Source organism: Alosa pseudoharengus, unplaced genomic scaffold (genome assembly GCF_046254945.1).
Source record: "Alosa pseudoharengus isolate Yale_2024_CS ecotype anadromous, Long Island Sound unplaced genomic scaffold, YU_APseudo_1.1 YU_APseudo_1.1_scf_17, whole genome shotgun sequence".
Lineage (NCBI taxonomy): Eukaryota > Metazoa > Chordata > Actinopteri > Clupeiformes > Clupeidae > Alosa > Alosa pseudoharengus.
The window spans coordinates 35,414,889-35,439,415 of NW_027468640.1; the positions used below are offsets into that span (position 1 = coordinate 35,414,889).

The 24,527-nt window shown below is 38.9% G+C and overlaps 2 long non-coding RNA genes across 5 annotated transcripts in view; both read right to left on the minus strand.

The window, feature by feature from the left end:
- Nucleotides 1-19,932, minus strand: part of LOC143127738 (uncharacterized) — a 37,199-nt gene extending 17,267 nt beyond the window's left edge. The window contains exon 1 of the long non-coding RNA XR_012987698.1: nucleotides 18,754-19,932. This is a non-coding gene — a long non-coding RNA (uncharacterized LOC143127738). The remainder of the gene's footprint in view (nucleotides 1-18,753) is intronic.
- Nucleotides 15,702-18,191, minus strand: LOC143127737 (uncharacterized). 4 transcript variants are annotated; one of them, XR_012987694.1, is made up of 7 exons: nucleotides 18,000-18,191; nucleotides 17,082-17,173; nucleotides 16,839-16,968; nucleotides 16,687-16,752; nucleotides 16,190-16,279; nucleotides 16,000-16,070; nucleotides 15,702-15,873 (listed from the first exon to the last, which is right to left on the minus strand). It is a non-coding gene; the product is annotated as an uncharacterized LOC143127737 (long non-coding RNA). The 4 variants fall into 4 exon arrangements; XR_012987696.1 differs by having other exon boundaries at nucleotides 16,687-16,756; XR_012987695.1 differs by lacking the exon at nucleotides 18,000-18,191 and adding an exon at nucleotides 17,740-17,961.
- Nucleotides 19,933-24,527: the final 4,595 nt, after the last annotated feature.

Consider the following 24,527-nt stretch of genomic DNA (forward strand, 5'->3'; position numbering starts at 1 on the left):
GCCTTGGAATAACAGTACAGTGCATTTTCATGCACTGTAATAACTAGAAAAGCATTTCCTGAAGGAAATACAGTGCATGAAAATGCAAAAAATATGATGTAAAATATCATACAGAGTAAAAACTAACTATATTGGTTGCTAGGTAGATGAGGTTTAATATAGTTGGAGTGACTGAACAGTTAAATAGGTGGATAGTTTATATGGTTAAATGATTTGCTTGGAAGATAAGGTTTAATAAAGTTGGAATGATTGAACGGTTAAATAGGTGGACAATACTTAACTTAGTTAACTTAGCTAATGCATTTTTAGTAGTTAGCAATGCTAACATGCTAACTATGTTAACCATGTGACTTAGCTAATCTAGCTTATCATTTTTAGCAGTTTTGCTAACTATGCTAACTAGCATGCTAACATGTTAACATGCTAACTATGCTAACCATGTGACTTAGCTAACTTAGCTAATCATTTTTAGCAGTTTTGTAAAAAATGCTAACTAGCATGCTAACATGCTAGCATGCTAACTATGCTAACCATGTGACTTAGCTAACTTAGCTAATCATTTTTAGCAGTTTTGTAAAAAATGCTAACTAGCATGCTAACATGCTAGCATGCTAACTATGCTAACCATGTGACTTAGCTAACTTAGCTAATCATTTTTAGCAGTTTTGTAAAAAATGCTAACTAGCATGCTAACATGCTAGCATGCTAACATGCTAGCATGCTAACTATGCTAACCATGCTAACTAGCTACAGTGGGTAGGAGTCATAGTTGATGACAAGTAACAGTTACAATGGCTGAACAGTTAAAAAGTTCAGTAGTTTAAAGGGTTAAATTGTTTAACAGTGAAATATTGTAGTGAGGACTTTTATTTTGAAACGGTTTTTGGCAGAGGAAGCAGTTGGACAGGATGTGTAGTCTTAATAGGGCCAGTTTGTATGCTTAAAGCCTGAGACTGGCAGTTGAAACAGGTGGCCCGAACACCTGCCGTAGGATTCTAATTGCTTAACGGCCGTATTGTGATGTCATAATCATAATGTTAAGTCAATGGGGAAATTTTGATTCGTTTTTAATTAATAGTTTAAAAAGTATAAAAGTTACGAAGCTGAAAAATACATAGCACCCATGTCCTACGTAAGACCTACGTAACATAGTTTGAATGAAGTTTCTACGTTAAACGGTTGAAGCTGCATTAAGTGCGTTAGAAGAAGAATAATAACTAGAAAAGCATTTCCTGAAGGAAATACAGTGCATGAAAATGCAAAAAATATGATGTAAAATATCATACAGAGTAAAAACAAACTATATTGGTTGCTAGGTAGATGAGGTTTAATATAGTTGGAGTGACTGAACAGTTAAATAGGTGGATAGTTTATATGGTTAAATGATTTGCTTGGTAGATAAGGTTTAATATAGTTGGAATGATTGAACGGTTAAATAGGTGGATAATACTTAACTTTAGTAGTTATGCTAACTAGCATGTTAGCAATGCTAACATGCTAACTATGTTAACCATGTTACTTATCTAACTTAGTTAATCATTTTTTGCAGTTTTGCTAAAAATGCTAACTAGCATGCTAACATGTTAGCATGCTAATTATGCTAACCATGTGACTTAGCTAACTTAGCTAATCATTTTTAGCAGTTTTGCAAAAATGCTAACTAGCATGCTAACATGCTAGCATGCTAATTATGCTAACCATGTGACTTAGCTAACTTAGCTAATCATTTTTAGCAGTTTTGCAAAAAATGCTAACTAGCATGCTAACATGCTAGCATGCTAACTATGCTAACCATGTGACTTAGCTAACTTAGCTAATCATTTTTAGCAGTTTTGCAAAAAATGCTAACTAGCATGCTAACATGCTAGCATGCTAACTATGCTAACCATGTGACTTAGCTAACTTAGCTAATCATTTTTAGCAGTTTTGCTAAAAATGTTAACTAGCATGCTAACATGCTAACATGCTAACTATGGTAACCATGCTAACTAGCTACAGTGGGTAGGAGTCATAGTTGATGACAAGTAACAGTTACAATGGCTGAACAGTTAAAAAGTTCAGTAGTTTAAAGGGTTAAATTGTTTAACAGTGAAATATTGTAGTGAGGACTTTTATTTTGAAACAGTTTTTGGCAGAGGAAGCAGTTGAACAGGATGTGTAGTCTTAATAGGGCCAGTTTGTATGCTTAAAGCCTGAGACTGGCAGTTGATGCAGCTGGCCCGAACACCTGCCATAGGATTCTAATTGCTTAACGGCCGTATTGTGATGTCATAATCATAATGTTAAGTCAATGGGGAAATTTTGATTAGTTTTTAATTAATAGTTTAAAAAGTATAAAAGTTACAAAGCTGAAAAATACATAGCACCCATGTCCTAAGTAAGACCTACGTAACATAGTTTGAATGAAGTTTCTACGTTAAACGGTTGAAGCTGCATTAAGCGCGTTAGAAGAAGAATAAGAATAAGAAGAATAAGAAGCCTAGGAAGAACAGTACAGTGCATTTTCATGCACTGTAACTAGAAAAGCATTTCCTGAAGGAAATACAGTGCATGAAAATGCAAAAATATGATGAGTTCATATGGTTAAATTATTTGCTTGGTAGATAAGGTTTACTATAGTTGGAATGACTGAACAGTTAAATAGGTTGATAATTGAAATGGTTAAATTATTTAGGCAGATAGTTGACGATAACTAACAGTTGGAATGGCTCCAATGTTTGCTAGTAGTTATGCTAACTATGTTAAAGATAATAATGTTAACCAAGTAACTACGCTAACTAGCATGCTAACAATATTAAAATGTTAACTATGCTAACCATATGACTTAGCTAACCTAGCTAATAATTTGTATTAGTTATGATAACTATGCTAATTAGCATGCTAACATGCTAATTATGTTAACCATGTGACTTAGTTAACTTCGCTAATAATTTTTAACAGTAATGCTAACTAGCATGCTAACATGCTAACATGCTAACTATGCTAACCATGTGACTTAGCTAACTTAGCTAATCATTTTTAGCAGTTTTACAAAAAATGCTAACTAGCATGCTAACATGCTAGCATGGTAACTATGCTAACCATGTGACTTAGCTAACTTAGCTAATCATTTTTAGCAGTTTTGCAAAAAATGCTAACTAGCATGCTAACATGCTAGCATGCTAACTATGCTAACCATGTGACTTAGCTAACTTAGCTAATAATTTTTAGCAGTTTTGCAAAAAATGCTAACTAACATGCTTACATGCTAGCATGCTAACTATGCTAACCATGTGACTTAGCTAACTTAGCTAATCATTTTTAACAGTTTTGCTAAAAATGTTAATTAGCATGCTAACATGCTAACATGCTAGCATGCTAACTATGCTAACCATGCTAACTAGCTACAGTGGGTAGGAGTCATAGTTGATGACAAGTAACAGTTACAATGGCTGAACAGTTAAAAAGTTCAGTAGTTTAAAGGGTTAAATTGTTTAACAGTGAAATATTGTAGTGAGGACTTTTATTTTGAAACAGTTTTTGGCAGAGGAAGCAGTTGGACAGGATGTGTAGTCTTAATAGGGCCAGTTTGTATGCTTAAAGCCTGAGACTGGCAGTTGATGCAGCTGGCCCGAACACCTGCCATAGGATTCTAATTGCTTAACGGCAGTCTTAATAGAGCCATATTGTATGCTTAAAGCCTGAGACAGAGTATATAGTTTAAAAGTTAAATGTAGATAGTGTAATGGATGTTGATAGACAGAAAGTTGAATGGATGTTGATAGGCAGATTGTTTAATGGATGTTGATGGATAGTTTAATGGGTGGATGAGTGAATGGTTTGAAGAGGATGAATGGATAGAAAGTTGGAGGAAATGTGTCTTATATCCTTGTAGAATGGAGAGACAGAGAGAGTTGGTCTAGTTCAGTAGAAAGCAGTTGATACAGGTGCAATCAGTTGAACTGATTCTTTGATGGGGCCTAGATGAGCAGCTGGAAGATGATACCAGGTGCAAATCAAGTTAATTAGTCCATTGTGATGTCATCAGCCCATGTTAAGTCTATGGGGAAATTTTGAGCAGTTTTTAATTAATAGTTTAAAAAGTATAAAAGTTACAAAGATGAAAAATACAAAGCCCACATGTCATAAGTAAGACCTACGCAACGCAGTTTGAATGAAGTTTCTACGTTAAACGGTTGAAGCTGCATTAACTGCGTTAGAAGAAGAAGAAGAAGAAGAAGAAGAAGAAGAAGAAGCCTAGGAAGAACAGTACAGTGCATTTTCATGCACTGTAATAAAAAGTTTTAGAAGAACAGTACAGTGCATTTTCATGCACTGTAATTATCATAAAAAGTACAAAAATGACACTGACCCCCCCCCCCCCCCCCCCCACACACACACACACACACACACACACACACAGCCCCCTCCCCAGACACATGACTCATACAAAAGCACCCCGCCACATTCAAACAACCTGTCAGACTCAATTGATGACAAGTTCAAACCCCGGATGTCCCGCCCTCAGGGCCGGATTAACCATTAGGGCAACTGGGCACTTGCCCAGGGGCACGGGACCAGTAAGGGGCCCTGGGCATAGTCAAAATATTACTTTCGATCACATTACAAACGCAGTACTGCACTTCCCTAATTTTATGCAGATTTTGCAACCCGTTCAATCAAAATATTATCTTAAATCACTATCACGTCAAAACATTTCATAACATTCAGACCTAGCGTTCATGGGCTTCGGAAAAACCTTTCTCCGAGTGAAAACATCATTCCGCGTCATTCACGTCACTTAATGTGTGAGTCAGAGGTCGGAAACTGGGGCTAGATTTTGCTAACAGAGTTACCCAGTTAGGGGCTCGTTCTCACTTTTGTCGTCACGTTGTAGTTCGTTTGTAGTCCATGTGGCCTTTCATGTCCAACAGTTTTAATGTGAACTTGGGAATTTGCCCTTTTTATCACTTGAAAGCTGCATATCTTTCTTTCACGAGCATCTTACACTATAGTTTAAGCAAATACAGTTGTTTGTTTAGGATTAGTGAGTGTATGTTTTAACCTTTGTTGTGGCATCCGTGTTTGTCACACATTCCGTTGGCAAAGCACATGAACACTTGCTGTCGGAAAAACAAAGTAGCCATGGGGGCGGTCCTTGTCATTCCGAGGTGCTCTGAATGCACCATTAGCTAACGTGGTTAGCGTTTTCTTGGACGCAACTGAGCAGTTAGTCCACACGTCAAGGCCGTAGTCATGATGTCAACATTGGGGGGGACCAAATCTGTGTTGGGGTCTGAGGGACCCCCAAACAGAATGCCCCCCCCCCCCCCCCCGTGAGTTTTGTGAAAAGAGAAGGGTGGAGAAGAAGCAACTTCACTGGTCCATCCATGGACCTGTGACTCCATTTGTGTTCAAAATGTATACTTTAAAAGAAATTACAAACTAGAGTATCTTTTGATAACCTCTATATTACACAGAATGTGGTTCTTTGACTTATTATTTACACCTGAAGATTTTTTTAAACTAAGGCTTAGACATAGGTTTGGAGCCTAATAAGATTTTGTCTTTTAATTTAGATTTTATTATGCTGGCGGCTAATCACACAATTTTAATGTAGTTTGAAAGGGACAGGATTCAGGAATAGGCTACTAAGACAGGCCCCTCTTCTGTCTGACTCACCTCATGTTACCCCTGTATGCATTATAGACTGGCTTCTGACAGAAATGACGTTTTGTGCCAACATGTAGAAACACTAGGCCTACTACAGCCTTTAATTGGTGAATGGAGGTGCAAATTTCTTTCTTTGGTTATTGCCCGCGATTCACATTAACTATCACGTATTGTAAACGTCGCCACATTTAATCACGTTTTGCCTGCATGGATGCGCGATTGAGTGCACATCTAAATAATATGCAAGATGCAACAATCATTTCTAAGAGGCCTATACACGGTAATTTCTGGCATTACTACTAGCATATGAATGCATTATTGATGTTGAAAGACGTGAAAGAAATGACACAGGCTTGCACAAATTCATCATTTAAAATAAAACGTTTCACTTTCGCTATCATTGCGAGAATAGGCTACAATATGGAAAATGTTCCCTTTCAGTCTAATCGGCTCCAAACATGTATGGGATTTCTTTAGCCTGTGCTACACCTTTCCAAGAAGTTTTGTCAAAATTGTTCCGGTAGCTTTTGCGATATTGTTGACAGCCCTACCTTACCGCAGTAGGGTGCAGTAAATGGAAGCTTTTGATAGCGCACGCCACTAACGAAAAACGGAAAATCACCAGGACAAACCACTCAGGGGTGTAGGCTACTCTGGAACCATAGGTCACTAATTTGTGCGTTATTTACGTTTGATTACATTTCAGATACGTGTTGGTTTCCTGTAGGCCTAGTATAGCGCTTTATTCTTTCTTTATTTTTCTATGTCCGAATATTGGGGGGGACATTTTGGTCATATTTGAATATTGGGGGGGACACGTCCCCCTCATTGTCTATGGTGACTATGGCCCTGCCACACGTCATCAACCCACAAACATGAAATCTACTTCTGTCAAAACTTTTGAGACTAAATGTTTTGAGTGTAGCGCAGTAAGCACAAGCATCATTTTGTGGCTTTACGCACAGCGAGGGCATTCGTGTTTGTTAATGCCTGGTACAGATTGCAATCTAATGTAGACAAGGCGTGAAGATGTAAAGGTGAAGATATATATCTCCTGTTACTGGATCAGCAGGTAAGACAGGAGGTGAGGGTGCCACCCGCATCGCCAGACTCACTACCCCAAAGCACAACCAGTGGGTTCCAGCAGCTTTGAGAACCACCGATGGGCTGCTAAGAAAGGCTCTGTTGTAGTTTCTATGATAGCCTACACATACAAAAGTAATTTCTGTCAATGAAACCTCTTATCAGTGCAGATTATTTATGGGTATCCTCATTTATTGTGATGTCCAAATTCCATTATAGTGTATGTTTCACGCAGTGTGTGGTTTGGATGAGCCAGACCGTGCAGCTTGCTGTCTTCAACTTAAAGTTTCTGTCCAAAATCGCGTGATTGTAGTGTAGATGGGTGTGCGTACTAGAGTTTAGATTCTCTGCCCGAGCTCGGGCCGATATTTCCAGCCACTATCCTCGGACCGGGCCGGGCCGGGTCCTTGATCAAGCTTGCTTTTTTTTTCTTTTCTAATCATTAGCCTACTTGGGTGGGGAGCTAAAGCTATGCCATAGTCAGACTCAGAAATATTTTATATTTATCAAAGTAGGCCTAAGTAACAAGTGTATACAAAGTTATACAAGTTAGGCTCAGAGTTACAAAATGTCAATTGTAATGTCATCTGCGCAACACGTGTCATGCGCAGCTTCTCCACTCGCACACATCACACCGGGCCTGCTGCGTACCATAGCATTCATTCCTGCAGGCGACCCTGAGGTTGGCGATCGATGCGGGTGGCACTCTCACGTCCCGTCTTACCTGCTGATCCAGTAACAGGAGATAGATATCTTCACCTTTAGCTTCGTCTCTGGTCGAAACGTGCGTCATATTCATATAAGCCTTGTTTGCATTAGATTGTAATCTGTACCAGGCAGAATGCGCTTGCTTTGTGCGTAAAGCACTATTTTGCGTGTGCTTACTGCCCTACACTGAAAACGTAATTTAGTGTATCTCCCTTTCAAAAGTTTTGACAGAAGTAAATTTCATGTTTGTGGGTTGATGAAGTGTGGACTAACTGCTCAATTGCATCCGAGAAACTTCTAACCACGTTAGCTAAAATGACTATAATCTAGCCTAGGAATTGTAGGCTAAGTAGGGTAGGCTACACAAATTCGGGGGTTCAGGGGTTTTTCTTGGTGGTTTTTTTTTTTTTTTTTTTTTCAGTTAATTTGACGTTTTTCACGCAATTTTGGACAGACACTTTAAGCTGAAGACAGGCAAGCTGCCCATCTGGCTCATCCAAACCACACATTGCATGCATGAAACAAACACTATCATGGAACTTCGACATCACAATAAATGAGGATACCCATAAATAAATCTGATAAGACGTTCAATTGACAGAAATTAATTTTGTGTTTTTATTATCTAGAAACTACAACAGAGTCTTTCTTAGCAGCCCAACGGTGGTTCTCACAGCTGCTGTAACCTACAGGTTAGCTTTGGGGTTAGTGAGTGCGCGCCTGCAGGTGTATGGCCGTACGCACTGTGCGTACCATCAGGCAACTGTGTGCGGGCGTGCATGCGGGGAGGGAGGGGGGCACATTCCGATTTTGTGCCCAGGGCCCATGGTTATGATAATCCGGCCATGCCCGCCCTCACCGGAAATCAAACACCTTACCAAACACGGGGACGCTGGCGAGACACGCCGCTCCGTCTGGCATCATGTTTTTGTTTGTATTTATGTAATGTTCGTAATTTTATGTAATGTTCTGTTAATTTTTTGTATTTATTTTTCTAGTTAAATGTAATCACTCTTTATTCATGTTATTTTCGATCGTTTTTATGTTATTCTTAGTCCTTTTTTCTGTTTAACAAACTCGGCTGACACCATCAACGTCAAGTTAGGAGGGATTGCTCAGCAAGGGGGCCTAACGTCAATCTGCAAGAGATCTGCAGCTGCCACGACCACCGAGCTGCGGCTGACTTGCGAGCTGCCATGCTAGCATCTACCGGTGCCTGGAGTCTGGATTGAGTGCTAAGAAACTCTGATGACAGCGTCAACCATGAAACAACAAACGGTCACTGTCTAGGACCACCGAGCTGACAATCAGCAGGGTCGCCCATCACAAATTCGGACTGTCTTGTCCTCCCAGTGCTCTCCAGACTGCCAGTGAATTCTCCGGGTTGGTCAGTTATAAAGAACTTTGTTGGTGTTGCATCGTGAAGACACAGCTGTGCGCAGTTTTCACCAGTGGCGGAGCTAGGGGGTGGCTTAGGGGGCTTAAGCCCAGAATCTTTTTTCAAAAGCCCCGAATCTTTTTTTAGTGTTTTAAATTCCCGACAACTCTTATTTCCAATATAACTTCCTCTCGGTTTCCCTATAAATGTCACAAAATGCTCTATTACTGAAGAAATATATCCCTTATTTTCAAAGCCCAATATTGAAAAATAATTTGACTTGCTACACGATCTATGCCAGGTCTCTGGGCTATCCGCTATGGTGATTTCAATGGTTAGATTGATTTGTTTAGATCCAGTGAAAATGCTGCCTTGACAACGCTACGTCATGGCTTCGGTGTTCCAAACAGTGATGGGACAACCGACTCTTTTACGCAAGTCGGTTCAACCGGACGGTCGATGGTTGGCCTACCGAGTTAATAGATTCGGTCACCGGTTCGTGCGCCCGGGGGGGGGGGGGGGGGGGGCGTGTAGTCCCCCGCCATAGTCGCTCCAAGACATGTAGCCTCAAGCTGCAAATGTCATGCTCTCCATGTCTCTGAAATTAGCTGACATACACACTCATATTGACCGACACTAGACTCAAGCACGGCCACCGAGGTGAAGTTAGTTTGATATTTGATATTCGGATATTCGACAGATTTTCAAAAAAAAAGGTATGCGGCCAGTTTCACCCCGTGTTTGCAGACAATGTACAAACAGATGACCTGTCTACTTGCTCCCAGCCGACCTTAGGGACAGTCTAAAAAGTACCTTCTGAATTACCTTCATAGTCTTTTTTGTCAATAGCTTTGACATCATGTGACCTAGTGACTCCAAACCAATGCAGAATATTTATCCTATATGGGACTCATCAGACACACCCCTTTTTTGATAGTCTGTATGCACACTGTATTTTATATGAATATTTAGTAAAAAAATACATTATATCCTATATGAATGGTCCTCTTTTTTCAATACCTCCCAAGTCATGTGAACTAGTGACTCCAAACCAATGCAGAATAGTTATCCTATATGGGACTCATCGGGCACACCTCTTTTTATGGTCACTGTATGCACACTGTATTTTACATTAATATTTTAAAGGAAATACTTTATTTCATATAAGAAACAGTCTCCTTTTTTTCAATACCTCCCAGGTCATGTGACCTAGTGACTCCAAACCAATGCAGAATTGTTATCCTATATGGGACTCATCGGGCACACCTCTTTTTATGATCACTGTATGCACACTGTATTTTATATGAATATTTTGTAAAAAAAATACATTATTTACCATAAGAAACGGTCTCCTTTTTTTCAATACCTCCCAAGCCATGCGACCTAGTGACTCCAAACCAATGCAGAATAGTTATCCTATATGGGACTCATCGGGCACACCTCTTTTTATGGTCACTGTATGTACACTGTATTTTTTATGAATATTTTAAAGAAAATACATTATTTCATATAAGAAACAGTCTTCTTTTTTTCAATACCTCCCAGGTCATGTGACCTAGTGACTCCAAACCAATGCAGAATTGTTATCCTATATGGGACTCATCAGACACACCTCTTTTTATAGTCACTGTATGCACACTGTATTTTATATTAATATTTTAAAGAAAATACATTATTTCATATAAGAAACAGTCTCCTTTTTTTCAATACCTCCCAGGTCATGTGACCTAGTGACTCCAAACCAATGCAGAATAGTTATCCTATATGGGGACTCATCGGGCACACCTCTTTTTATGGTCACTGTATGCACACTGTATTTTATATGAATATTTTAAAGAAAATACATTATTTCCCATAAGGAATGGTCTCCTTTTTTTCAATACCTCCTAAGCCATGTGACCTAGTGTCTCCAAACCAATGCAGAATAGTTATCCTATATGGGACTCATCAGACACACCTCTTTTTATGGTCACTGTATGCACACTGTATTTTATATGAATATTTTGTAAAAAAATACGTTATTTCCTATATGAATGGTCCTCTTTTTTCAATAGCTCCCAAGTCATGTGACCTAGTGACTCCAAACCAATGCAGAATAGTTATCCTATATGGGACTCATCGGGCACACCTCTTTTTATGGTCACTGTATGCACACTGTATTTTATATGAATATTTGGTAAAAAAATACATTATTTCCTATATGAATGGTCCTCTTTTTTCAATACCTCCCAAGTCATGTGACCTAGTGACTCCAAACCAATGCAGAATAGTTATCCTATATGGGACCCATCGGGCACACCTCTTTTTATGGTCACTGTATGCACACTGTATTTTATATGAATATTTTAAAGAAAATACATTATTTCCCATGAGGAATGGTCTCCTTTTTTTCAATACCTCCCAAGCCATGTGACCTAGTGACTCCAAACCAATGCAGAATAGTTACCCTATATGGGACTCATCAGACACACCTCTTCCTATAACCATTGAAAGCACACTATTTTATATTAATATTTTAAAGAAAATACATCGTTTCCTATAAGGAATGGTCTCCTTTTTCAATACCCCCCCCCCCCCAAGGGAAGTGACGTAGGGACACCAAACCAATGCAGAATATCCTTTATGGGACTAATCAGACACACCTCAAATTAATATAATTTTTGCACGTACTATTTTATAGTACCCATTTGTTTCCTATGGAAACTGTGTTTTCTCAATACCTTCCATATAATAGTAGATGCCAAATCATTTTTCATATTGAGGTGTGTCTGATAAGTACCCCATAGCAGAACAGTTCTGTATTGATCTGTGTTGTCTAGGACCCCTTATATGGCAGCTATTGAGCAAAAAGCTGTTTTCCATAGGAAATAAATATGATTCTTTAAAAAAAATTAAATATAATAGTTCATGCAAAATATTATTTCACATTGACATGTGTCTGATTATTATCACATAGCAGAACAGTTCTATGTTGATCTGTGATGTCTAGCGAGAAAAAAGCTTGCGAGGTATTGAAAAAAGGAGACCATTCATGATGGCAAATAATGTATTTTCTTAAAAATATTAATATAAAATACAGTGTGCATACAGAGACTATAAGAAGAGGTGTGTCTTATTAGTCCCACATAGGATAACTATTCTGCATTGGTTTGGAGTCCCTAGGTCACATGGCTTGGGAGGTATTGAAAAAAAGAAGTCTGTTTCTTATATGAAATAATGTATTTTATTAAAATAAGTCATATAAAATACAGTGTGCATACAGTTGCTATAAAAAGAGGTGTGTCTGATGAGTCCCATATAGGATAACTATTCTGCATTGGTTTGGAGTCACTAGGTCGCATGGCTTGGGAGGTATTGAAAAAAAGGAGACCGTTTCTTATGGTAAATAATGTATTTTCTTTAAAATATTCATATAAAATACAGTGTGCATACAGTGACAATAAAAAGAGGTGTGCCCGATGAGTCCCATATAGGATAACTATTCTGCATTGGTTTGGAGTCACTAGGTCACATGACTTGGGAGGTATTGAAAAAAGAGAACCATTCATATAGGAAATAATGTATTTTTTTTACAAAATATTCATATAAAATACAGTGTGCATACAGTGACCATAAAAAGAGGTGTGCCCGATGAGTCCCATATAGGATAACTATTCTGCATTGGTTTGGAGTCACTAGGTCACATGACTTGGGAGGTATTGAAAAAAGAGGACCATTCATATAGGAAATAATGTATTTTTTTTACAAAATATTCATATAAAATACAGTGTGCATACAGTGACCATAAAAAGAGGTGTGCCTGATGAGTCCCATATAGGATAACTATTCTGCATTGGTTTGGATTCACTAGGTCGCATGGCTTGGGAGGTATTGAAAAAAAGGAGACCGTTTCTTATGGTAAATAATGTATTATCTTTAAAATATTCATATAAAATACAGTGTGCATACAGTGACTATAAAAAGAGGTGTGCCCGATGAGTCCCATATAGGATAACTATTCTGCATTGGTTTGGAGTCACTAGGTCACATGACTTGGGAGGTATTGAAAAAAGAGGACCATTCATATAGGAAATAATGTATTTTTTTCACAAAATATTCATATAAAATACAGTGTGCATACAGTGACCATAAAAAGAGGTGTGCCTGATGAGTCCCATATAGGATAACAATTCTGCATTGGTTTGGAGTCACTAGGTCACATGACCTGGGAGGTATTGAAAAAAAGGAGACTGTTTCTTATATGAAATAATGTATTATCTTTAAAATATTCATATAAAATACAGTGTGCATACAGTGATCATAAAAAGAGGTGTGCCTGATGAGTCCCATATAGGATAACAATTCTGCATTGGTTTGGAGTCACTAGGTCACATGACTTGGGAGGTATTGAAAAAAAGGAGACTGTTTCTTATATGAAATAATGTATTTTCTTTAAAATATTCATATAAAATATAGTGTGCATACAGTGACTATAAAAAGAGGTGTGCCCGATGAGTCCTATATAGGATAATTATTCTGCATTGGTTTGGAGTCACTAGGTCACATGACCTGGGAGGTATTGAAAAAAAGGAGACTGTTTCTTATATGAAATAATGTATTTTCTTTAAAATATTCATAAAAAATACAGTGTGCATACAGTGACCATAAAAAGAGGTGTGCCCGATGAGTCCCATATAGGATAACTATTCTGCATTGGTTTGGAGTCACTAGGTCGCATGGCTTGGGAGGTATTGAATAAAAGGAGACCGTTTCTTATGATAAATAATGTATTATATTTAAAATATTCATATAAAATACAGTGTGCATACAGTGACCATAAAAAGAGATGTGTCTGATGAGTCCCATATAGGATAACTATTTTGAATTGGTTTGGAGTCACTAGGTCACATGACCTGGGAGGTATTGAAAAATAGAAGACTGTTTCTTATATGAAATAATGTATTTTCTTTAAAATATTCATAAAAAATACAGTGTGCATACAGTGACCATAAAAAGAGGTGTGCCCGATGAGTCCCATATAGGATAACTATTCTGCATTGGTTTAGAGTCACTAGGTCGCATGGCTTGGGAGGTATTGAAAAAAAGGAGACCGTTTCTTATGATAAATAATGTATTATCTTTAAAATATTCATATAAAATACAGTGTGCATACAGTGACTATAAAAAGAAGTGTGTCTGATGAGTCCCATATAGGATAACTATTTTGAATTGGTTTGGAGTCACTAGGTCACATGATGTCAAAGCTATTGACAAAAAAGACTATGAAGGTAATTCAGAAGTTACTTTTTAGACGGTCCCTATGGTCGGCTGGGAGCAAGTAGACAGGTCATCTGTTTGTACATTGTCTGCAAACACGGGGTGAAACCGGCAGCATAATTTTTTTTTTTTGAATATCTGTCGAATATCCGAATATCAAATATCAAACTAACTTCACCTCGGTAGCACGGCCCACGGTTACATTCGGTCTTGTTCAGTAGTCAACTGTGTGCGGTCTCCTCGTGAGCCTACCTACCAATAGCCTATTTACTTCTAACATATAACTTAACTACCAAGATAACATAGCCTATGTCATAATATTCCCCCCTTTGTAATTTAGGATATGAATTTCCATGAACAATTCCAAGATGCACGAAACAAAGGCTTTTGGGATCAGTTGATAACTCAACTTACCGAGAACCTAGACACCCGTTTGATTACTCATGCATTAGCACGGTTACGGTCTCTAACCTGTGCAGTCTCCTCGTGACAGCCTACCTACCAACAAACATTTAATTTAACATAACTACCGAGATAACATGACGTGTATTTGTATTTTATATTCATCGGTAATGTAGCCTATGAACCTCCATGTAGGCTACACAATCACCTAAGATGCACGAGAAATAAATAGTTTCTGCGATCGGTTGATAACTCAAACTTGCGATAACACCCGTTTGATTAGACTCATACCCTCGGTTACGGTCTCCTTCAGTAGCCTGGCGCGCGGTCACTTCATGAACCTATGAAGCCAGCAACATTCACCTCTCTAACATTTAACTTTATAACTACAAAGATAACATGACGTGTATTTGTAGGCTATGTGATGAACTTCCCTATCGATATGTGAATGGCCATGAACACAAGCATCTACCCACACAGCAAAAGGACTCCGCGGCGGATCCGCCGTGGATGTATGACGTCCTCCGGAACGGACCCGCGAAACGGACCCGTATCGGAGTCCAGATGCTCTCAGGAACGGATCCGCTACGAAGGCGGATCGCGGACCCGCCGTGGCTCCGCGCTGCATCCGCCCCGCATCCGCGATTAAAACCTTACCTCCGCGGCGGGTCCCGCAAATTGATACATACATCCGCCGCGGACCCGCAACGGACTCATAAAGGCTCATCTGGCCCGGGTCCGTTTCGGACCCGTTTATCTCATTTTCAAAATTCCTTCTGTTCTTGCTGTAGGATTAAATAGGATAAACTATAGGATAAAAGTAAAACTATCACTAGGCCTAGCCTAGGCTACTACAGCAAGATAGGCCTACGATTAGCATCGCCTCGTATTTTTAACTTAACAATACTGTCAATAAACCTAACAGAAAAGGTTTAAGTCAAGACATCAATTTACTGTACAAACGTGATCACTACTCAATGGAAATATAAAATGGACATTTATGGAAAGTTACAGGTTATAAGCTATTCTGTTTTTGTTAAGTAGCCTACGTTGCCTAGGCTACTCTACATGAATTTTGAGGTCAAAACCTAATTTAGTGCTTTATCAGCCTAGGTCAGTGCAGACATGAAATATTTTATCTAATAGGCTACAACTTCAATGAAATGCTGTGCTATGCACATCTAAAATATCAGAAAATGAATAACTGGTGAATGACAAGAAGTTCAATAAAAAGATTGTTTAATGCTTATTTCTCCTATTACTCCATTTGTGTGGATGGAGGCGGAACACGTCTCCTCGTTGCCCGATCCACCGCCAGTTGAAACACCTAATTGCGTGCTTGGTGACCTCAGCGTCCGTGGCTGACCGTGTCACCATGTTTTTCCTCACAGCACCTGTAATCAAACAGACAGATATGTTTATGTTTATGGTATGTAGCATCCAAAGCCAAGTATGCTTACACAATACAACATATGAGATAGGTATTAAGGAGATTAAATTTAAAAAGAAACATGACTTACAAAGCTCCTCTGTTCGCTGCACGTTGAGGGCTGGTGTGGGGGTGGAGGGAGTTGAGGAGGGACTGCCATTCCTGGCCATAGTGAGGTGGGCGGTGTGCGAGAGGGGGAAAAAATGTATTAAATGGTAGTCATCATTGATAATACACATGGGGCCTTTCTATTCACTAATATTTCAGAGATCAGTCCCTACCTTGAGTAACTCTCCGTATGTTAAATGCGGGTGCAGGTGCAGGGAGTTGAGGTGGTGAAGAGTGTTGCGGTCCTGCCTAATGGTGAGGTGCTAAGGGAGAGAAATGGTTGTGATCTGTTAACCATGGTAGGCTGAGAGCTACAGGGCCAAACAATGGCAAACAAAAACAAATCTCTGGTCATACTGGACATGAATTTGTATGTTTCAACATTTTGGTATGCACTATCTATATCAACTCCATGAATGGATTGACATTGAAATCAATGTGTTTCAATACAATCTGATAATAATGAATGAACTTTTCAGGCAATATTGCATGAATGCAGATGTTTTAACTGACAAAATATTTGGCTGAGATTTATGTAATGTATGAAGTATGGAGAAAATCTGAGATGGTAATGCAGATGCAATCTGTTGATTTGAAATAGAGTGACTACTGCTGTGTTAATATAGATGGGGCCACTGTATTCAATTTTATTTCAGAGATCAGTCTTTACCTTAACATTTTTCTCCAGGTTGAGGGGTAGTGACTCTGCTGCCTGGCACTCGGCAAGATGGTGGAGCTGTCTTTAGCACTAAGAATGTTAACCATATCTCTAATATTAATATTATGATTTAGTTATTTCAATGTTAAGAGATTATTACTTACTTTGCCAGTGCAATTGGCTTAGGTTTGAGGCTTCAACTGATATACCAGGCGAGTTGGAAGGTACCTCAGAGATGCAAAGTCACCATTTACTGGCTCTTCTTCACTCTCATCAGAGTCCCCGAAACGATGGCTGTTAAATAACCATATCATTATGGTTATTGCAATCCCAAAATTTCCAAATATACATATAGTACAAGCATCTCTGGTCTATTTTGGAATGCTACGGGAATGTGTTCACATTACATTTTAACAACCCAGAAAGTATCTTCATCAAGCGAACCCAACAGAGGCAATCGTAACGTTAGATGGTAAAATCCAGCCGATAAAAGTTGACGCTGCAGAACAAACAAAATAGAAGATGGGGACCAAGTTCCATACAGTTAAGTTACGTTAGCATAATAAATCACAAACAGACGCCAATACCCATTAGTTGTCTGAACCAACTTAAACAGTGATTAAAATGCCGAGGCTTTCATTACGAAGATGGCAGAAGGACACTAAAGTTAAGTTACGTATGAGACCAAACTTGGCAAAATGCAAACGTTAATGCACAGCTAGCTAGAAGCTAGGGCTAAACCATTATCAGTGAGTCAACATGCTAAAGTTGTAGCTAGGTAGCTTTCATAGCAGACGAGTGCTTCACTGACTTCATTGACTGAAATACCAGTGCCAATGTTTCAGCTTAATCAAGGATTGCATCGCAAACGTGATCGATCTCAAACATATATATGTATAATAGACATTAGCAATAACTTATGCAATTGCGCCTAGCAGCATGCTAGCTAGCAGCTGTATGCCGCTAGCATAGTAGCACTATGGACTATGGACAACAGCAACACATTAAAACAGACAAGACCAGACTAACGTTAAATAACAATGTGTGTTTTTTAAATCACACTACCATAACATATTCTGCCGAAATTGCTAACCCATTTTAAATCAAATAGGCTACAGACTCATATGAGCATCACAGCTAACAATAACGTTAACTTAGCCTGTTGCTCAAAATTACAAACGTCTGCACTAACGTTAACGTTAGTCCTAATATCAAACAACGTCATTATAATCAATAAACATGATAAGTAAGTTTTAAGTATAAAACCACAAAGGCCAATGTTTAGCTATTGTGAATGTCGCAATATATTAATAAATATCACTTACTCGAGAGGGTTCAGCGCAACCGTGTCCCAGCAAAGAAAATATCCACTAGTATGACTCTTCTCGGCTCTTGGTGTACAGTCATGTTCAACCGTTACAGTACAGGCGCGTCCGCGCCCGCGGATCCGACATGGGTCCACTCAGGACCCGCTGTTTGACAGTAGAATTTACGGAGCCGCCTGGAGGCGGAGCTGATCCTCTGTGCGGCACCAAAACGAATGCGACAGTCACGCGGGTTTGGCGACTTGAAGGCGGATCCGCCTAGGAGTCTACTGCTGTGTGGGTACGATGCACTAAAAACAAGGCATGGTTAATAACTTGCCGCGAACCTAGACAACCGTTTTGATTACATAGACTCATAGCCTATACATCGGTTACGGTCTCGTTCAGTAAGTAGCCTGATGCGCGGTCTCTTCATGACAAACGAAGCCAGCAACATTAACTTCTCTAACATTTAACTTTATAACTACCCAGATAACGTGTATTTGTAGCCTATGTGATGTAGGCTACTTCCCCATCAATAATGTGTGAATTGCCATGAACACAATCATCTACGATACTAGAATAAGGCTTGGCCAACTAACTTGTCGAGAACCTAGACCGTTTAATAACATTAGACTCACCCTCGGTTACGGTCTTGTTCAGCCTGACACGGTCTTCGTGAGGCTACTATGAAGCCAGCAACATTCCCTTTTCTAACATTTAACTTTATGACTTTAAGATAATATGACGTGTAGGCTAATATAAAGATACTTACCCATCGATAATGTGTGAATTGCCATGAACAAATCATCTAGGCTACGATGCACTAACAAGGTATGAATCAAACTTGCCGAGAACCAAGACACGATAAAGGGTACAGCGGTTGCACGGTTACATTCGGTCTCATTCAGTCTCCTCGTGACAGCCTGCAGCCTGTCATTCACTTCTAAGCATTTATTTAACGTAACTACTAAGATAACATTAGGCCTATGTGTATTTGTAGGTATGTGATATAATACTTTCCTATCGATAAAATGTCCATGAACATAATCATCTAGTTTGCACTAGAAAAGCTTATGTGATCGGTTGATTACTGGAACTTGCCGAGAACCTAGCGAACTGTTTGACTCGTGTGGCAGCCACGGTTACGAGGCCTGGAGAACCTAGCGAACTGTTTGACTCGTTTGGCAGCCACGGTTATGAGGCCCAGAACCATACAGGCTCATCATAGTTTGACTAATTATACTACCACTCCAGTAGAGGCGCTAATACGCGATACGATGAAAGAGTAGCGACGAGAACACTCGAGCACAGCCAATGAAGCCAGTGTTGCTCTGTATGTGAAAACCATAGACAGTAAAAGAAATGGACGAACAGACTCCGTCGTTTTCAATGGGAGGGCACTGAGTCAAATAGAACGATTTTTCAGTTGGTCCCCCCAGTACTGCGCAGACTCACACCTAACTTCGTGACGTTAGCCATCGAACTGAATCTTGTAACTCATATGATAGATACACAGAAATTATTCTTACACTTCCTTCGCCTTCAAAGTCATCAAAGTTAAACATTTATTTATGTATTATTATTAATATCATCCTCACCAAGTCGAGTTAATGTTGAAGCTACCATAGCCTACATGATCATCTTCAAAAACAGTCATGCTAAAACAAAACAAAGTTTTAGCCTTGAAGCTAATCTTTTTTCCACTTTTCCGACCTACGGTCAATCCATCGAAAACCTCTGAAATGATTAGTGCCCTTTTTTTAAAAATTAGGTTTACTTTTTTATTATTAGTGCCGAACATTCCATTTTTGGTGCTGGATGACCTCCTCACACAAAAAACCTTATTTCTTGAGTATAATACATACCATCAATGGGATATACATACCATTGTAATCAGAAGGATCAGTTCTATGAAATTATGTAAAATACATATGGTAATGTTGATATAGTAATGAACAGTATTTGAAAATCCTCTCCAAATGTATATCCGGAATTTGTCAAAATTTAATTTCATTCACATAAAAATGAATTTTCATCATATTTCTCTACAAGATAGAGAAAAATATAGAGTGTATGAAATGTTCAGCAAGTTGTGGGCTATTTAACACAAAAAACTGTATTGGAATATCATTAACCTTTCAAAAGTTATGATATTTTTAGTGATCAGTGTAAAAAAATGCAGGAAACGGGATTTAGAATGTTGACAGAATTCACATTCACTTTCTCACCAACAACATAAAAGTATGCATAAAAACTAATAATCAAGTCAGAAACAATGGTTTAGATGTATTTGGTCTATAAGAATAAACCATTTATTTGTATTTAAGCAAATGCTACAGTCAATAAGAATGACATTTAAAAAAAACATACTGTACCTTACCAGTAATACAGGAAGTAAGTATACTGTATTCATTGAAGACCATTTCGGAAAAGAGACATAAAATACATTTGATTCAACAAATACAACTTCCTTATATAAATCAGTATAATATGAAAATTATATACATATATAAAATGTATTATTATTCATGAAAAGCTAGGAATACAATCAACATCACTCAAAACTCAATGTGTTCTAAACATTTGAAAGTGGATTACATACTTAGAACAAGCCTGTGGAGAATAAACACATACACACATATACACACAAACTCATACCCACACACACACACACTTACAGAGGAGGATAGGGAAAGGTGGGGTGGGGAACCTGAAGGTTGAACACAGAAGAGCTATGACTCATTACTAAACGCATCCCTTTTTGCAGAATGCCAAATCTGACAGCAATTTGTTTATAAATAAAACAAATTCGCCTACCGTTACACTCCAGGGCCATACAAGCTACTTTAGTTTTATTATGTACGTTGTTTTATAACAAGCTCCTGCTGTACAGGAATATGTACTTGATGGGAAGACGACAGAGTAGTAGTTGGAGCAGCTGAAGGTGAGGCTGAAATTTCAACGGAAATGCCTACCAGCTGTTGTGATAGATTTCCTCCAAATTCTTTCTGGTTGTAGCTACCAAACCTAGGTTCAACACCAGATTCTGCATTGCATTGTCAAACTTGAAATAACAAGAAGCTACTGACAACGGCAATGTCAATGGAGAAAAAGTGCTTTCTGGTATTCTGCGTTTTTTGGAGTACACAATATGTATTCATCATTTGGTCAATGTCCCCTGATCCCTGCCAAGACTTGGTTCCCCAGTAGCAATGGATATTAGGGAGGGAAGTGAACCCCATGTAAATGATCAATCCCAGAAACCTGTGAAACTCTTCTGGGGTCTTTGTCCCATGCCCCTGCACTGTTTGCATATGATGGCCTACTAAGCACAAGCTCCCATTCCCTCCGGTAAAACCACATATGCCTGGGACAACAATGTGAGTAAAAAAGAACATAACAAGTCTATTTCACACAGTTTTTTAGTCTGCACCATCCTACGCATGGCACATAAATCTATACCTTCTTCCTCCATCCCCTCATGGTCTTCAGCATTGTGAGCGCAAGCTCATGAGCAGTCAGCTACCTCTTCAGGCTTGCGAGAAGGTCTGTGTAGGTCTTGTCATCCTCCATCTGAAACAAGAGCGAAATCATACAAATACCTTTTATTAATGTAAAAAATAAAATGACAAAACTACAGATTTGTGCATGTATGCACACAAAAGAAGAGGTAGCCTAAACTATTGAAGCATCCCCAGAATATACTCGAAATATTTCTAAGTAGGCCTATGAAAAGTCATTGTATTACACATGGGTTTAGCTACCCTAAATCTGATTGCCTGGCTGGCATCAAGATAAAGACAGATTACATTTCACCTAGTAACAAACTGCTGAAATGCAATAATGACATTTCTGACAGAATATGTGATTTCACATCATGTTTTCTATAACTAAATATTGAGGAGTTGTGCTTCATCTATTTCAAGTCATGCCATCTTAGAAAATGTTGAGACAAGCACGTCTGATGTTTGTCATTTAGAAGTTAGCAAGCTAAAATAGTTCACTACAGACTGCACTACAGATAACAACCGGAGGAAAGGCAATAAGTTAATTACATTTCTGACAGAATATGTGATTTTACATCTTATTTTCTACAACTAACGTTACATATTGAGAGGAGTAAAAATATCGCTCAACTTATTTCATGTAAGAGAACGCAACTTAGAAACGCGGCGCCCATTGATTTATTCAGCTTTGGTTTGCTATACTGTCTTGCCAATATAAGGCTTACCTAACAAGCAAATTGGTACTAGATAACAAACTTACCTACAGGTTATATACTAACAGGTTTTTAAATGAAACTGTCAAATGAAAATAACTGACATCAAAAGCAAACGATAATATTGCAAGCAGTTCAGAATTATACAGTTAGCTAAAGTTACGTGACGATGCACTAGCCCCCCGCTAAGCCATAATGTTGACGCTGATGAGAAAGCATATTACTGTCAAATAACATGATTTAAGGACTTCAAATTAAGATAAACCATAACTAGAACCGATGTAAAAACAATATTACCTCAGTTTATCCAGCTTTGTGGTTTCCAGTCGAGGCAAACTCCAACTTAAGTGCAGGTGGCATCCGGCTGTCCACGTGAAATGCACTGACTCAAGTGAAAATATTTTTTCAAGACTCATCTTCAAGTATCCAAAACATTTCGCGCCATAAACCCCTTAACCAATCATATCAAATTGAAGCTTATGTTGTCAGCATTACGGGGAAGATTTCAGAAATAAAATCAGTCATTGGACAGCTGAGATATTAGATGATTGGTCATCGTTAAAATTTTAACGAAATTAGAATGGTCGGGCTTGTAAGGGTTAATAACATTAGACTCACCCTCGGTTACGGTCTTGTTCAGCCTGACACGGTCTTCGTGAGGCTACTATGAAGCCAGCAACATTCCCTTCTCTAACATTTAACTTTATGACTTTAAGATAATATGACGTGTAGGCTAATATAAGATACTTACCCATCGATAATGTGTGAATTGCCATGAACAAATCATCTAGGCTACGATGCACTAACAAGGTATGAATCAAACTTGCCGAGAACCAAGACACGATAAAGGGTACAGCGGTTGCACGGTTACATTCGGTCTCATTCAGTCTCCTCGTGACAGCCTGCAGCCTGTCATTCACTTCTAAGCATTTATTTAACGTAACTACTAAGATAACATTAGGCCTATGTGTATTTGTAGGTATGTGATATAATACTTTCCTATCGATAAAATGTCCATGAACATAATCATCTAGTTTGCACTAGAAAAGCTTATGTGATCGGTTGATTACTGGAACTTGCCGAGAACCTAGCGAACTGTTTGACTCGTGTGGCAGCCACGGTTACGAGGCCTGGAGAACCTAGCGAACTGTTTGACTCGTTTGGCAGCCACGGTTATGAGGCCCAGAACCATACAGGCTCATCATAGTTTGACTAATTATACTACCACTCCAGTAGAGGCGCTAATACGCGATATGATGAAAGAGTAGCGACGAGAACACTCGAGCACAGCCAATGAAGCCAGTGTTGCTCTGTATGTGAAAACCATAGACAGTAAAAGAAATGGACGAACAGACTCCGTCGTTTTCAATGGGAGGGCACTGAGTCAAATAGAACGATTTTTCAGTTGGTCCCCCCAGTACTGCGCAGACTCACACCTAACTTCGTGACGTTAGCCATCGAACTGAATCTTGTAACTCATATGATAGATACACAGAAATTATTCTTACACTTCCTTCGCCTTCAAAGTCATCAAAGTTAAACATTTATTTATGTATTATTATTAATATCATCCTCACCAAGTCGAGTTAATGTTGAAGTTTTAGCCTTGAAGCTAATCTTTTTTCCACTTTTCCGACCTACGGTCAATCCATCGAAAACCTCTGAAATGATTAGTGCCCTTTTTTTAAAAATTAGGTTTACTTTTTTATTATTATTAGGTTCCCTCTGTGTAATGCTTTACCTTAACATACGGTCGTGTATGCTAGGTTTTGCTTATGAGTTACCGTCATAGGCAAGGTGGACTGAGCTTCTTATCCAAACAATACGGTTATCTCCCTACGGCGCGAAAGAGAGATTACGTCAAAGCTAGCTTCCCTCCAACCGAACAAGCTAACCGTTCTTCTTACGGGTAACCAACGTTACGGACGAGCTAGTGGAGTCTGTTTAGCCTTTGTAGTGTTTATGTGGATTACACAGAAGCTACAATATCGGCACATGATATATGTTATATGAAGTTATGGTATTTCAAAAAAATCTTACAATGAATGGACTTCTATGGGAGTTAGCAGAGAGGTGGTCCCTCCAGCCTACGTCGATTCTTCTACTTCCGGGAATTCGCCTGCCCCCTTGGTGAAAACGAATGATGTTAGGAACACTGAGTCGGTTTATTGACGTTTGGCACTCGATTCTCCCGGCTCAGTGACACGAACCGGGTTATTTAACCGACACATCGGTCAGTTCGTCAACACTAGTTCCAAAAAGCCTCTGTCAGAAGTCTGTCACTTTTACAGTCTGTGATAAAACACTTTGTGTACATGTTGTTGAAA